General features: G+C 45.3%; 1 protein-coding gene across 1 annotated transcript in view; it reads right to left on the minus strand.

Annotated features, from left to right (window-relative positions):
• Positions 1–6,290: 6,290 nt before the first annotated feature.
• LOC124545623 overlaps positions 6,291–13,186 on the minus strand; it is a 108,891-nt gene continuing 101,995 nt past the window's right edge. Inside the window, exon 7 of the mRNA XM_047124570.1 lies at positions 6,291–6,679. The gene's annotated coding sequence lies outside the window, so the exon portion shown is untranslated. The remainder of the gene's footprint in view (positions 6,680–13,186) is intronic.

The following is a 13,186-nucleotide window of genomic DNA, read 5'->3' on the forward strand; positions in this document are numbered from 1 at the left end:
CAACAAAGGATTCAAGCAAGCCATATAAATTATGTACCTACAAGCTTCCTTCCCTAATGTTTAGAATACTACCTTAATCTATCACCAGCCATATAGAACAAACATTATACTTTAATTATTCAAAGAAATGCCTTGCTTTAGAAGTGCGTATAACACTTTGTAACTGACCACCTGGTGCGCCAGTTAATGCTTGTTTTAATTCGTAAGTACGAGGCAAGGTTATCAGACTTATAACAACCAGTGCTTCTGGGATGTCAAACAGTCTACATGTTTGGCGAATTTCATGTGTGTTAATGTTAGCAGTTGTCGTGCAGCAGAAGTCTTTTACATGTATGTGTCACGCTGTTTGCTATGGGGTTGGTGGAACTACAGTACCTAGTGCGACTTGCATGAGCCACGTAAGTATGGCAACGATCCGCTGGCAGTCAAGGAGTACTCTGATACCTAGACTGAACAAAACGAAATTCATGTTATCGGCCGGCCGCTGTGGCCGAGTGCTTGTAGGCGCTTCAGTCCGGAAACACGCGGCTGCTACGGTTGCAGGTTCGAATCCTGCCTCGGGCATGGATGTGTGTGACGTCCTTATGTTAGTTAGGTTTGAGTAGTTCTAAGTCTAGGGGACTGATGACCTCATATGTTAAGTCCCATAGTGCTTAGAGCCATTTGAACCATCTAGTAATGTTATCAGTTCAGTTCTCAGCTGGACAGTATCGAGACAAGACAAATGCGCCAAGAAAAAGCTATTCTAATGATTTATTGGATTGCAATTGAAGATTGACCGATAGCTAGGGAATATTATGGAGCACTGACTGTTTAATGCTTTGGAACAATATAGTTAAACCTATCTTACAGCAAAGATTCTTGACTTCTGCTTTGTAGTATGGCGGCATGTGAAAGTGAAAAGATATAAACTTGTGTTACTGATTTTGAATTTAATAGGCTCAGCTTACTATCTTGATGTGGGAAGATTTACGAAAGTAATAAATAATTACTGTTTAGGAAAGCTAGAAACTCTGGGGAATTTGGGACAGCTTACTCTCGGTCGCCATGTACAAATCAAGACCTACCGATAGGCAAATCGCCGCAACTTGTAAATCATGAACGAAATTACAGAACGGTGCAGTGAGTAAAAACTAAGACTATTTTTGCGATTCATAATCGCTGTGAAATCTCTGACTCAGTTTTCAAAAAGTCTCTAGTAACAGCCCTCAAGAAACTGGGCATGTTAGTACACTGAAGTGCATTAGATTTCATCAGTTCAGTGAAAAATTTATAGCCGAAGGTGTTGTCAGGAAATTATATTACAGATAACCAAAACTATTTGCAACAGTCCAACAGAAAGTCTTCATAAGTCACGTTGGCGAAACGGTGAAGAAGTGCGCGTTTATGTACCATACCTGAGCCACCATCGTCTTGCACACGACACTGTCCTATTTGACGTTAGCGCCGATAAATTTACCAGCTGTGCTAGGAAACCCTTGAAAATGCTTGCTACTTGTGTTGGGAAAATGCCACGAAGAAGTGACGACGGACAACATGCGGGACAGTCAACTACAGTAGGCGCAAAATGTCGTGACCGCTGGTTACACAGTCAGGTGGGCAAGTGTGGGGAGAGCGGCTGTGGTGGGAGGTCGCTCAGAGCGCTGCAGGGGAAATGCCGAGCACTGGAGGGAAGTGCCGTTCTAAACTTAAGCCTATGCTGGGAAATATTAAGTGGGGCCACTCCACACCCACACTTACATGGTGACCATTCAGAAAGACCTGTGATCTCTTCTTTCGTTAGTATCTAAAAATAATTCCGCCTAAAATGCAGCGATTCCTGTCGTGTGGCTTGTTAACCATTAGTAACTTTCCGAGAAGGGTCCTGAGTGGCGAATTTCGTGTAAAATCTACGAGGGTGAGTCAAATGAAAACCTTAAATTTTTAATAACAAATCGAAATTTCACGCCGTTATCCCGTAAGTTGGTAAGTGTGCTACAAACAGCGCGCAGATGCACACATACCGTGGTAGTATCAGTATAAAGATGGCCGCCCCACTTGCAACTTGCGCCAGGGAAGAACAGCGTTCTGTTATTCGGTTTTTGCGTAGTGAAGGTGTGAAACCTATTGAAATTCATCGACGAATCAAGGTTCAGCACGGTGATGCTTGTTTGTCACAGCAGCGAGTCTACGAATGGAGTAGGAAGTTCGCAAATTGTGTGACTTCAGTGGAAGATGCTCCTTGTCCAGGTCAGGCAAAGCGAGTTGTGACTCCACAGAACATTGCAGCAGTTGAAGCCATAGTGAAGGAAAGCGCCGAGTGACACTGAACGACATTGCAGCATGTTTACAGATTAGTCATTGGTCAGCACACCACATTGTGCAAGATGTGCTCCAGTTTCACAAAGTGTCTGCAAGATGGGTGCCACAGCAGCTGACTCCTGAAATGAGAGAACGACGTGTTGATGCTTGTGAAGAACTTCGGCGTTTTGAACGAGAAGGCGATGGCTTCCTTGCAAGAATCGTTACTGGGGACGAAACCTGGGTTTACTTCCACCAACCGGAAACGAAAAGAGCGGGCAAGGAATGACGCCATTCCTCATCACCAAATGATTTCCATATGTTTGGACCACTCAAAGACGCAATGGGAGGAAAGACGTTCCGTTCTGATGAAGAGGTACGCCACGCGGTGCATGAGTGGTTGCGCGGGCTACCAAAAGAATTTTTTTCTAAAGGAATTTATGCACTTTGTACGCGCTGGAGGACTTGCATTGAGCGTGGGGGAGATTATGTTAAAAAGTGATACAGCTTTGTACCACTTCTGCAAAATAAATGATACTTAAAAAATATTTAAGGTTTTCATTTGGCTCACCCTCGTACATATTTCTCTGGTTGCCATGTCAAAATTTGCTTATTTTGCCGAAACACAGCGGAGTTTACCCTGTCTCAATTCACCAACATATTGTTTAGGCAAAATTGCGACAGAATTCTGAAACAGTGGTTTATTGAGTTTATTAAGTGAGGAACTGAGGAAAAATAAAGTCAGTAGCTTATGAAAAAGTATATCCTTGAAAAAAAGTGTAATGTCTTCACGTATGTTTTCAAAACCCCATAACATTTCTCGTTTCGTCAGCTATCGATGGCCTCAAAGAAGACATTCTTTCACCGAAAAAGTCTGTAGTTATTGGAATAACATGGTAGATAACGAAGTTTCATGCAATTGCTACATGGTAAAATACTCACGCCTTTTAATTCTATCATTTGCCAAAATGGATATGTGAAACCGTTTATGAAATATGAGGAATGATGAGGATATTTCACTGTGGCTTTATCGCTGGGACAGCGATCGCGAACGAGTGTGCTACATCAGATCAATTTCCTCGAGACTGCTGACAGAAAGATACCTCTACCCAAGTCTAAAGAAAAATTCAATATGTTGGACAAATTTCATACTCATCAAAATATTGCGTAACATACACCAAATGCAAAATATAGCGACCTCTGTTTTTCATTGAAACTTTTCCAGGTTTCCCGCAGCATCTTACGTTCACATAAAGTTTCATAATAATTACGACCATTAATGAAATGATGGGCATATGAACCTGGCATATAAAATTATAAGTGAAGCAACAATGATTTTTTTTTTTTTTTTTTTTTTTTACTGAATAGTTTCTGTATACTCGTTTGAGAAAGATTGCTGGGGGCTCGCCACGATTCTGTCTTCGCTGACTGGCCGAAAGGTGGAAAACATTTATTGTCGTCTTCTTCCGAACAGACAAATGAAATCGCCCGGCGCTTTGGACGAAAACTGGTCACTGCATATCGGCCACCGTATCCTGCACGAGCTACACCAAATGAATTCTGCAGACGAGGATTGCGATTGCATGAATAATTTTATCAGCTGTTACTGACATTTCTATATTAGGATTCCAAAATACTGTTTCTATTACCATTAAACGTGCTACTTCTTCTGACAGAAAAGCGAAAATTCAAGTGTCCGAGAAGATTTTTAGTAGCTGCGATGAGGCTTTTGTAGAAACTGGCAGAAGAAATATAGTTTTAAATGGTGATAAATTTATTACTGTGCACATTACGGTTTGTATATCACACCATAAAGTTAACTAAGAACAATATAATCACCTCTTATAGCAAAAACAGTCAGCTTAGATCGTAACTGACAGTTATTCATTCTGGTAACCAGTTTCGGTCAAACATTACCATCTTCAGCTCCGTACAGCGGCTCCACACACCACCAGGGAGTTAGCACTCTGAAGATGGTCATGTTTGACTGAAACTGGTTACCAAATAGCTGCAATCTAGACGGACTGTTTTTGTTACACTCCTTAAGAAGACTGCTATTGTTTCAATACGAATCAAATCGCATTTGCCTTATTTGCTTTATAGAAGTACACACTTTGAATTACAAAATATGACGTATACATACAACATACACTCCTGGAAATGGAAAAAAGAACACATTGACACCGGTGTGTCAGACCCACCATACTTGCTCCGGACACTGCGAGAGGGCTGTACAAGCAATGATCACACGCACGGCACAGCGGACACACCAGGAACCGCGGTGTTGGCCGTCGAATGGCGCTAGCTGCGCAGCATTTGTGCACCGCCGCCGTCAGTGTCAGCCAGTTTGCCGTGGCATACGGAGCTCCATCGCAGTCTTTAACACTGGTAGCATGCCGCGACAGCGTGGACGTGAACCGTATGTGCAGTTGACGGACTTTCAGCGAGGGCGTATAGTGGGCATGCGGGAGGCCGGGTGGACGTACCGCCGAATTGCTCAACACGTGGGGCGTGAGGTCTCCACAGTACATCGATGTTGTCGCCAGTGGTCGGCGGAAGGTGCACGTGCCCGTCGACCTGGGACCGGACCGCAGCGACGCACGGATGCACGCCAAGACCGTAGGATCCTACGCAGTGCCGTAGGGGACCGCACCGCCACTTCCCAGCAAATTAGGGACACTGTTGCTCCTGGGGTATCGGCGAGGACCATTCGCAACCGTCTCCATGAAGCTGGGCTACGGTCCCGCACACCGTTAGGCCGTCTTCCGCTCACGCCCCAACATCGTGCAGCCCGCCTCCAGTGGTGTCGCGACAGGCGTGAATGGAGGGACGAATGGAGACGTGTCGTCTTCAGCGATGAGAGTCGCTTCTGCCTTGGTGCCAATGATAGTCGTATGCGTGTTTGGCGCCGTGCAGGTGAGCGCCACAATCAGGACTGCACACGACCGAGGCACACAGGGCCAACACCCGGCATCATGGTGCGGGGAGCGATCTCCTACACTGGCCGTACACCACTGGTGATCGTCGAGGGGACACTGAATAGTGCACGGTACATCCAAACCGTCATCGAACCCATCGTTCTACCATTCCTAGACCGGCAATGGAACGTGCTGTTCCAACAGGACAATGCACGTCCGCATGTATCCCGTGCCACCCAACGTGCTCTAGAAGGTGTAAGTCAACTACCCTGGCCAGCAAGATCTCCGGATCTGTCCCCCATTGAGCATGTTTGGGACTGGATGAAGCGTCGTCTCACGCGGTCAGCACGTCCAGCACGAACGCTGGTCCAACTGAGGCGCCAGGTGGAAATGGCATGGCAAGCCGTTCCACAGGACTACATCCAGCATCTCTACGATCGTCTCCATGGGAGAATAGCAGCCTGCATTGCTGCGAAAGGTGGATATACACTGTACTAGTGCCGACATTGTGCATGCTCTGTTGCCTGTGTCTATGTGCCTGTGGTTCTGTCAGTGTGATCATGTGATGTATCTGACCCCAGGAATGTGTCAATAAAGTTTCCCCTTCCTGGGACAGTGTATTCACGGTGTTCTTATTTCAATTTCCAGGAGTGTATTTGTTCAAAACTTGATCCTTGATTGGATCAAAAGATCGATCTCAAGTTGCTTGGAAGAGAGATGAAAGAAGACCTACTGTATTTATTATTTAAATTTATGTGAATTAACAAACACGGTCGTAATGAGAGAATAAAATTTTGCAGAGCTCTAGGTAACAATCTGTACTAAAATAATCTCTTAACTCTGCTGTTACGTAAGTGAGCAGCAGTACAGAAGGGCTTGGTTAGAACATATGTAATCAGCTATGTCTTACGGAAATAAATACACACAGAGTATGTGTGGCAGTCGTCGCTGCAATTAAGTTAATGTAGGTATCATCCGAATTGTTTTTCAGCATGACGGACATCACGTACTCGATTCCTACAGTGTGGTAATCTTAAGGATTTTTTTTTTTTGGTAACTTGTTAGATATTGAAATAATTGCCACATACGATCTTTAAATAACATAATTGTCTCCGTTTATTTCGTGATTACATATGGTACATTACAATACATAAATTAATTAGATTGAATAAGTTGAGTACACAGCTTCACGGCTTGTGAGAACAGTTACCACGAGGAGGTGTATAATATGGTATTATGAATATAATGAACACAGTTTCCTGCCACAGTCCAGGTGTAAGTGTAATAACTACTTGAGCGTTGCCATTCCAGTCAGCGGCCGAGCTCCGTGCCGGGGTTTCGACCTCAGATGACATCCGAGGCACCTACAGCGCGCTCGGACGTGACGTCACCACTGGCCATATTTGAGGTGCGTGCGCGGACCACGCCCGCCACCCTTCAGTGTCGGCGCGCAGTCAAAGCGCGCGCGCTCGTCTCGATCCCTGTAACAATATAGACAAGAATTATTATTACAAATATCGAATCATCATATAATTAGTTACTGGCAGATTTCGCTTGCTGCAATACTGATCGGCATTTAACAGGAAAAAAAGAAGAATGAAATGAAGTCTGAAAGTACGAAATGACGATGTGTAAGTGCATGAGGATAGAAACTCTCAAAGATTTACAACTTTAATAAACCTATTATAAATTAAAGGCTCCGCCAGATATAAACTCTTTAATATTTTCAGTTTACCCTTCTTTCAGTTGTTGTCACTTCGTAAGATGGCTCTGAGCACTATGGGACTTAACTTCTAAGGTCATCAGTCCCCTAGAACTCAGAACTACTTAAACCTAACTAACCTAAGGACATCACACACATCCATCCCCGAGGCAGGATTCGCACCTGCGACCGTAGCGGTCGCGCAGTTCTAGACTGTAGCGCCTTTAACCGCTTGGCCACCACGGCCGGCTGTCACTTCGTCCCCCTCGCTCAATATGAGCGGGGGATGCATGTCAGCGGTACAATACTGCGCTCATCAGCCAAGAGCATTCTCAAAAATATAACAAGGGTGAGAAAAAATACACTCCTGGAAATTGAAATAAGAACACCGTGAATTCATTCTCCCAGGAAGGGGAAACTTTATTGACACATTCCTGGGGTCAGATACATCACATGATCACACTGACAGAACCACAGGCACATAGACACAGGCAACTGAGCATGCACAATGTCGGCACTAGTACAGTGTATATCCACCATTCGCAGCAATGCAGGCTGCTATTCTCCCATGGAGACGATCGTAGAGATGCTGAATGTAGTCCTGTGGAACGGCTTGCCATGCCATTTCCACCTGGCGCCTCAGTTGGACCAGCGTTCGTGCTGGACGTGCAGACCGCGTGAGACGACGCTTCATCCAGTCCCAAACATGCTCAATGGGGGACAGATCCGGAGATCTTGCTGGCCAGGGTAGTTGACTTACACCTTCTAGAGCACGTTGGGTGGCACGGGATACATGCGGACGTGCATTGTCCTGTTGGAACAGCAAGTTCCCTTGCCGGTCTAGGAATGGTAGAACGATGGGTTCGATGACGGTTTGGATGTACCGTGCACTATTCAGTGTCCCCCCGACGATCACCAGTGGTGTACGGCCAGTGTAGGAGATCGCTCCCCACACCATGATGCCGGGTGTTGGCCCTGTGTGCCTCGGTCGTATGCAGTCCTGATTGTGCCGCTCACCTGCACGGCGCCAAACACGCATACGACCATCATTGGCACCAAGGCAGAAGCGACTCTCATCGCTGAAGACGACACGTCTCCATTCGTCCCTCCATTCACGCCTGTCGCGACACCACTGGAGGCGGGCTGCACGATGTTGGGGCGTGAGCGGAAGACGGCCTAACGGTGTGCGGGACCGTAGCCCAGCTTCATGGAGACGGTTGCGAATGGTCCTCGCCGATACCCCAGGAGCAACAGTGTCCCTAATTTGCTGGGAAGTGGCAGTGCGGTCCCCTACGGCACTGCGTAGGATCCTACGGTCTTGGCGTGCATCCGTACGTCGCTGCGGTCCGGTCCCAGGTCGACGGGCACGTGCGCCTTCCGCCGACCACTGGCGACAACATCGATGTACTGTGGAGACCTCACGCCCCACGTGTTGAGCAATTCGGCGGTACGTCCACCCGGCCTCCCGCATGCCCACTATACGCCCTCGCTGAAAGTCCGTCAACTGCACATACGGTTCACGTCCACGCTGTCGCGGCATGCTACCAGTGTTAAAGCGATGGAGCTCCGTATGCCACGGCAAACTGGCTGACACTGACGGCGGCGGTGCACAAATGCTGCGCAGCTAGCGCCATTCGACGGCCAACACCGCGGTTCCTGGTGTGTCCGCTGTGCCATGCGTGTGATCATTGCTTGTACAGCCCTCTCGCAGTGTCCGGAGCAAGTATGGTGGGTCTGACACACCGGTGTCAATGTGTTCTTTTTTCCATTTCCAGGAGTGTATATAAGGATCTTTTTCATTTTTAAATTAAAAATATAGTGACGGAGAGATAAAAGGGCGAAAAATATACGCAATTTAAAAAACATAATTGCAACGTGATGATATTCTTCTATGATCTGAAGGACCTGCACTGGGCGAGAAATATTGTGGGAAGAGAGAATATGTTTCATACCGTTGAGGGGTGTGGATAAAAAGATACAGGTCTGTAAGGAAGGAAAACTATTGAGATGATAGATAGTTGAGGTGGATAGTGGGAATGCAGTTGGTAGGAAAGAAACAGGGTGAGGTGTAGTGAGGTGTGTGGGTAGTGGGTACAAGAGGAAAGCGGATAGGCATCGATGAAGAGGAGAAAGGGAGAGGATCCTTGATGCGGAGAGGAATAGGTAGGGAAGGTTTAAAGATGGTAGGAAGGAAAGGATCTCATTGTCTTGCAGAGCGAGTTGGTTTAAGTTGCGCTGGGATAGAATATGGAGTGTGTGTGGGTGTAGGGACGTGCTTGTGAAGGTGCAGAAGCAGACAAGGGTTTGTGATCGGAGGGGAGTTATGGAGCATTGGAATCTAATTTGCGGATAGTATAAGAGACGCATAGGTATTCAGTGTGGGTGAGGAAGGTTGGAAATTTGATGAGATGGCAGAAGATTCATGTGAGGGAAGGCAAATGGATGCGGAAAGCGAGACGGACTGCATGGCGTTCGAGGATGTTTAGGGACTTTCTCTCTGTACGTATTACAAAGAGAAATCCTCACGGTGTTTTTATTTGTGTCTGTAAAGGTAAATCTGAATGTAAATCTATGTATACAGGATAAATGCGTAATGATGTTAAACATTCTCAGGGTTAATGAAGCGTTAATGTATCAGTATAAGGTGAGGACCCTGGTCCGGAAACAACTGACAGTTATAAGCGAAAATTGGGGAGCAATTGTTCACATTTACTTCTATGAAACACATCTCTTCTGCTGAACAAGTGTTCATAGCCGTTAAGGTATGTATCGTAGAGCCCATGTTTACTAGACATTTTTTTAAATTTTAATTTTGGTCTATACTATCTCCTCCCAAAATGTGGAAAGCAAAGGGCTCGCAGTAGAAGAAATCCACTGTCAGAGATATCAGAAGAATTTTCGCATATAAATTTCGAATCGCTTCTTTCCGAACCAGAGTCCCTTACCTCAGATTGATACATCATCCCCGAAATTTTTTAACATCGCCACGGAAGCACCATGTGTAATTTACTACTGCTTCGCCAGAAAAGTCACCAGGCTGTAGTTACTTAGTGCTACCTGTCCAGAGCCAGAGACTCTAGCTGTATTGGTTTTCAAGCGCATCTCTTTTTTTACATCAGTTAGTTCCGTATTCAGAGAAATTCTTTCTGAAGTCAAAGGAATGCAAAAACAGACAAACTGGTGAAAAATGTGGAAGATTTCATTAAAAATATCATATAAGACAAATCGCGGTAGAAAGGGTGTAAGCCATTTTGTCTGTGCTATAAAAACTGCAAATTATGAACGGACAACAAGACAAACTGTAAAATCTTCAGCAGATATTTTAGAAGGCTGCTGGGTTGTGTCGGTTCTCCAGAATGATTGCAAATAGGAGCTCTAAAAATAACAATAATTCTAAGCCAACTAATAAACAACCAAAGGAATTCAAGAGCCGAAGCTACAGGTGAAACCTTAGTGAAAGAACTCCTAAAAATGGGAGATTCTTAAGTTATTGCATGTTACAGCGTTCCGGTGGAAAACTGTACACACAGCAAGAGGGCTCCGAAATTATCCGATGGAAATTTCACGGACCTGTGAAGTCTGTTTGGCCTCTTATGCCACTTGATCTCATTCAGCTCCAGCACATCAAAGATGATAGTGACGGTGGATGTGCACGTTTTAGATCCCACTCTAACAAATAGCTATTCGGCAGTTGTTGATTAGCATCCATGTGTTGCGCAGCCTAAGGACCGGAGGGTTAGTGCTGTGATTGTTGTGGAATGGAGGACTGTCCGGTACACTAGTGTACTTGTCTATGGAATTGGAAGACACTGTTGGTCGAACACTCTGTATAGTAGAAAAACTGTCTCCCGATGAAGAAAGAGTTTAATATTCTATAAACGGCGTCTGCTAGCTCGCGTTGCAGAAACAATTTGAACAACGCCTGTTCAATGGAACACCCCACCGTACAGCAGAAGTAATTGGAGGAAATCACGGAAAACCTAAACCTGGATGGTCAGACTTGAGTTTGTGTATAACTTTGCCCTCGAACGCCAGTCCATTTTATCGAGAAACGAGTCCAGTTTTCAGTGCTTCTCTCCGCATGCAGTAGATATAGTGGCAGCCGATGAGATGGCACTAAAGGGGCACTGTAGAGGAAAAACACATAGCTGGTGACGCAGGCCTTGCGCCACTGAAAGGAAAACGAGTGTCGATTAGCAACCAGCTTCAACCGGTTTGCGTTAATTATACTTTCCGAACAGCAAACGTGCAGGGTTTCTTTTGGAACAGTCGTGCTGCAACTCAGATCGCGGCGTCAGATACTTGGCCAAAATTTTCTGAGTACAGTTATAATTCGCCTCATAGGAGATCACCCATCTATCTGCACTACGACGACTAAATTAAAGTCCACTAAAATGAAAAGTTTAAGATTACAACACTAGTACCAGCTAACTGATTAATACACAAACTGACACCACAGGCCTGTCACACATTCCTAAGATACACCTGAAATTACTTCTTCGCCAGTAAACGACTCTCAGTGTAGAAAAATATCCTGCATTCTGCATGCCAGAAAACTATTACTAGGAGACCACATGGCAATCGGATTCTTTTATGTGTGTGTGTGTGTGTGTGTGTGTGTGTGTGTTGTTATGGTATGTAAAATTCAAAACTCAAATATCAATACCTAAAGTACGTTTGATACCATTCTTCGAATATTTCCGACCACATTTAACGCTTAACTCACGAGGTGACTTTTCTGTAACGTATACAATTGGGTTGGGTCTCTGGCAAAAATCATTTGAAATTTTTAATTTACGTTATATAACACTTATTTTACTATTGTTTAAGTGTTGATTAAATACTCCCTGTTGATTTTATTGCCTGCAGCACTTTACTTTTCACCACACTTTTGTGCGCTTTTTATAGTAGTACCCAAAAACGAACTGTTAGAGGATGAAATTTACATTCTGAAAAATTGTGGTATCTCTGTAGCAAGTAAATGGTCACATCAAACTAAATTTCAGGGTTCAAACTTGTACATAAAAACTGCACTCGGTAGGGACAAAAAGAAAGTCTGCAAAATTCACATTCAGTGCTGGCTACTACACTTCTCTGTATCACTACTAGGAACACTTTTATTTTTAACTAACACTTTAAGTAAGCCCTTGGAGAAACAGAAGGTCCCCATCACAATAACTGTCCTGAAGCTCTTCGTCTTAATGGTCGTACTGATCGCAAGCACAACTGTGTTCACTCGCTATTGCAAAATCGTCGTCTTTTTCCGTCTGTTTCTTGATCTGATATCTTCCTCCATTCACCGAATATCATCAAATTTAGGAGCGTTGAAACGGACTCCATCCTGAAGACATTTTGTACCGCACTGAAGAAAACAGGTACGTAGTCCTCGAGGTGCGAACTACGACATATCAGGCCGGCCGGAGTGGCCGAGCGGTTCTAGGCGCTACAGTCTGGAGCCGCGAGACCGCTACGGTCGCAGGTTCGAGTCCTGCCTCGGCATGGATGTTTGTGATGTCCTTAGGTTAGTTAGGTTTAAGTAGTTCTAAGTTCTAGGGGACTGATGACCTCAGAAGTTAAGTCCCATAGTGCTCAGAGCCATTTGAACCATTTTTTTACGACATACCAGCATGTGTCAATAACACGTGTCAACAACAAACAAAGAAGGCCATCATGCAACCGACAGCGGAACATTATAGGATTGGCGATTTAAGCACAGTAGAGGGCTTTAGGAAGTCTCCTCCCAGAACTGACCTTGGACAACGAGTTCGAAAATTTTGCGGTGGCCTGACAGACCACATCACGCGAGCTAAAGCTTAATACTTTTAAGGACGAAGTGGCCGTGAGGTTAAAGGCGCTGTAGCCTGGAACCGCGAGACCGCTACGGTCGCGGGTTCGAATCCTGCCTCGGGCATGGATGTTTGTGATGTCCTTAGGTTAGTTAGGTTTAACTAGTTCTAAGTTCTAGGGGACTAATGACCTCAGCAGTTGAGTCCCATAGTGCTCAGAGCCATTTGAACCATTTGAACTTTTAAGGAAGATAGTTATTTCAACGGGCCGCATGGCCCTGTGGTAGAATGCCCGCCTGCTACATAGGGGACGTGGGTTTGATTCGCGATTGTGGTAAATAAGAATACTGCCTTTTTTGTCTCGTGGAGGAACAGAGCGAGCTGGAATTGACACTGTCACGTTCGGCTTACTGAAGAGCTCCGACAGGCACTGGTGCAAGAAGGGGAGGTTATACCCCAGCAGCTGCTCGGCCGCCTGATCCAGAGTATGCCAACCCGTT

Source organism: Schistocerca americana, chromosome 8, assembly GCF_021461395.2.
Source record: "Schistocerca americana isolate TAMUIC-IGC-003095 chromosome 8, iqSchAmer2.1, whole genome shotgun sequence".
NCBI classification, from domain to species: Eukaryota; Metazoa; Arthropoda; class Insecta; order Orthoptera; family Acrididae; genus Schistocerca; species Schistocerca americana.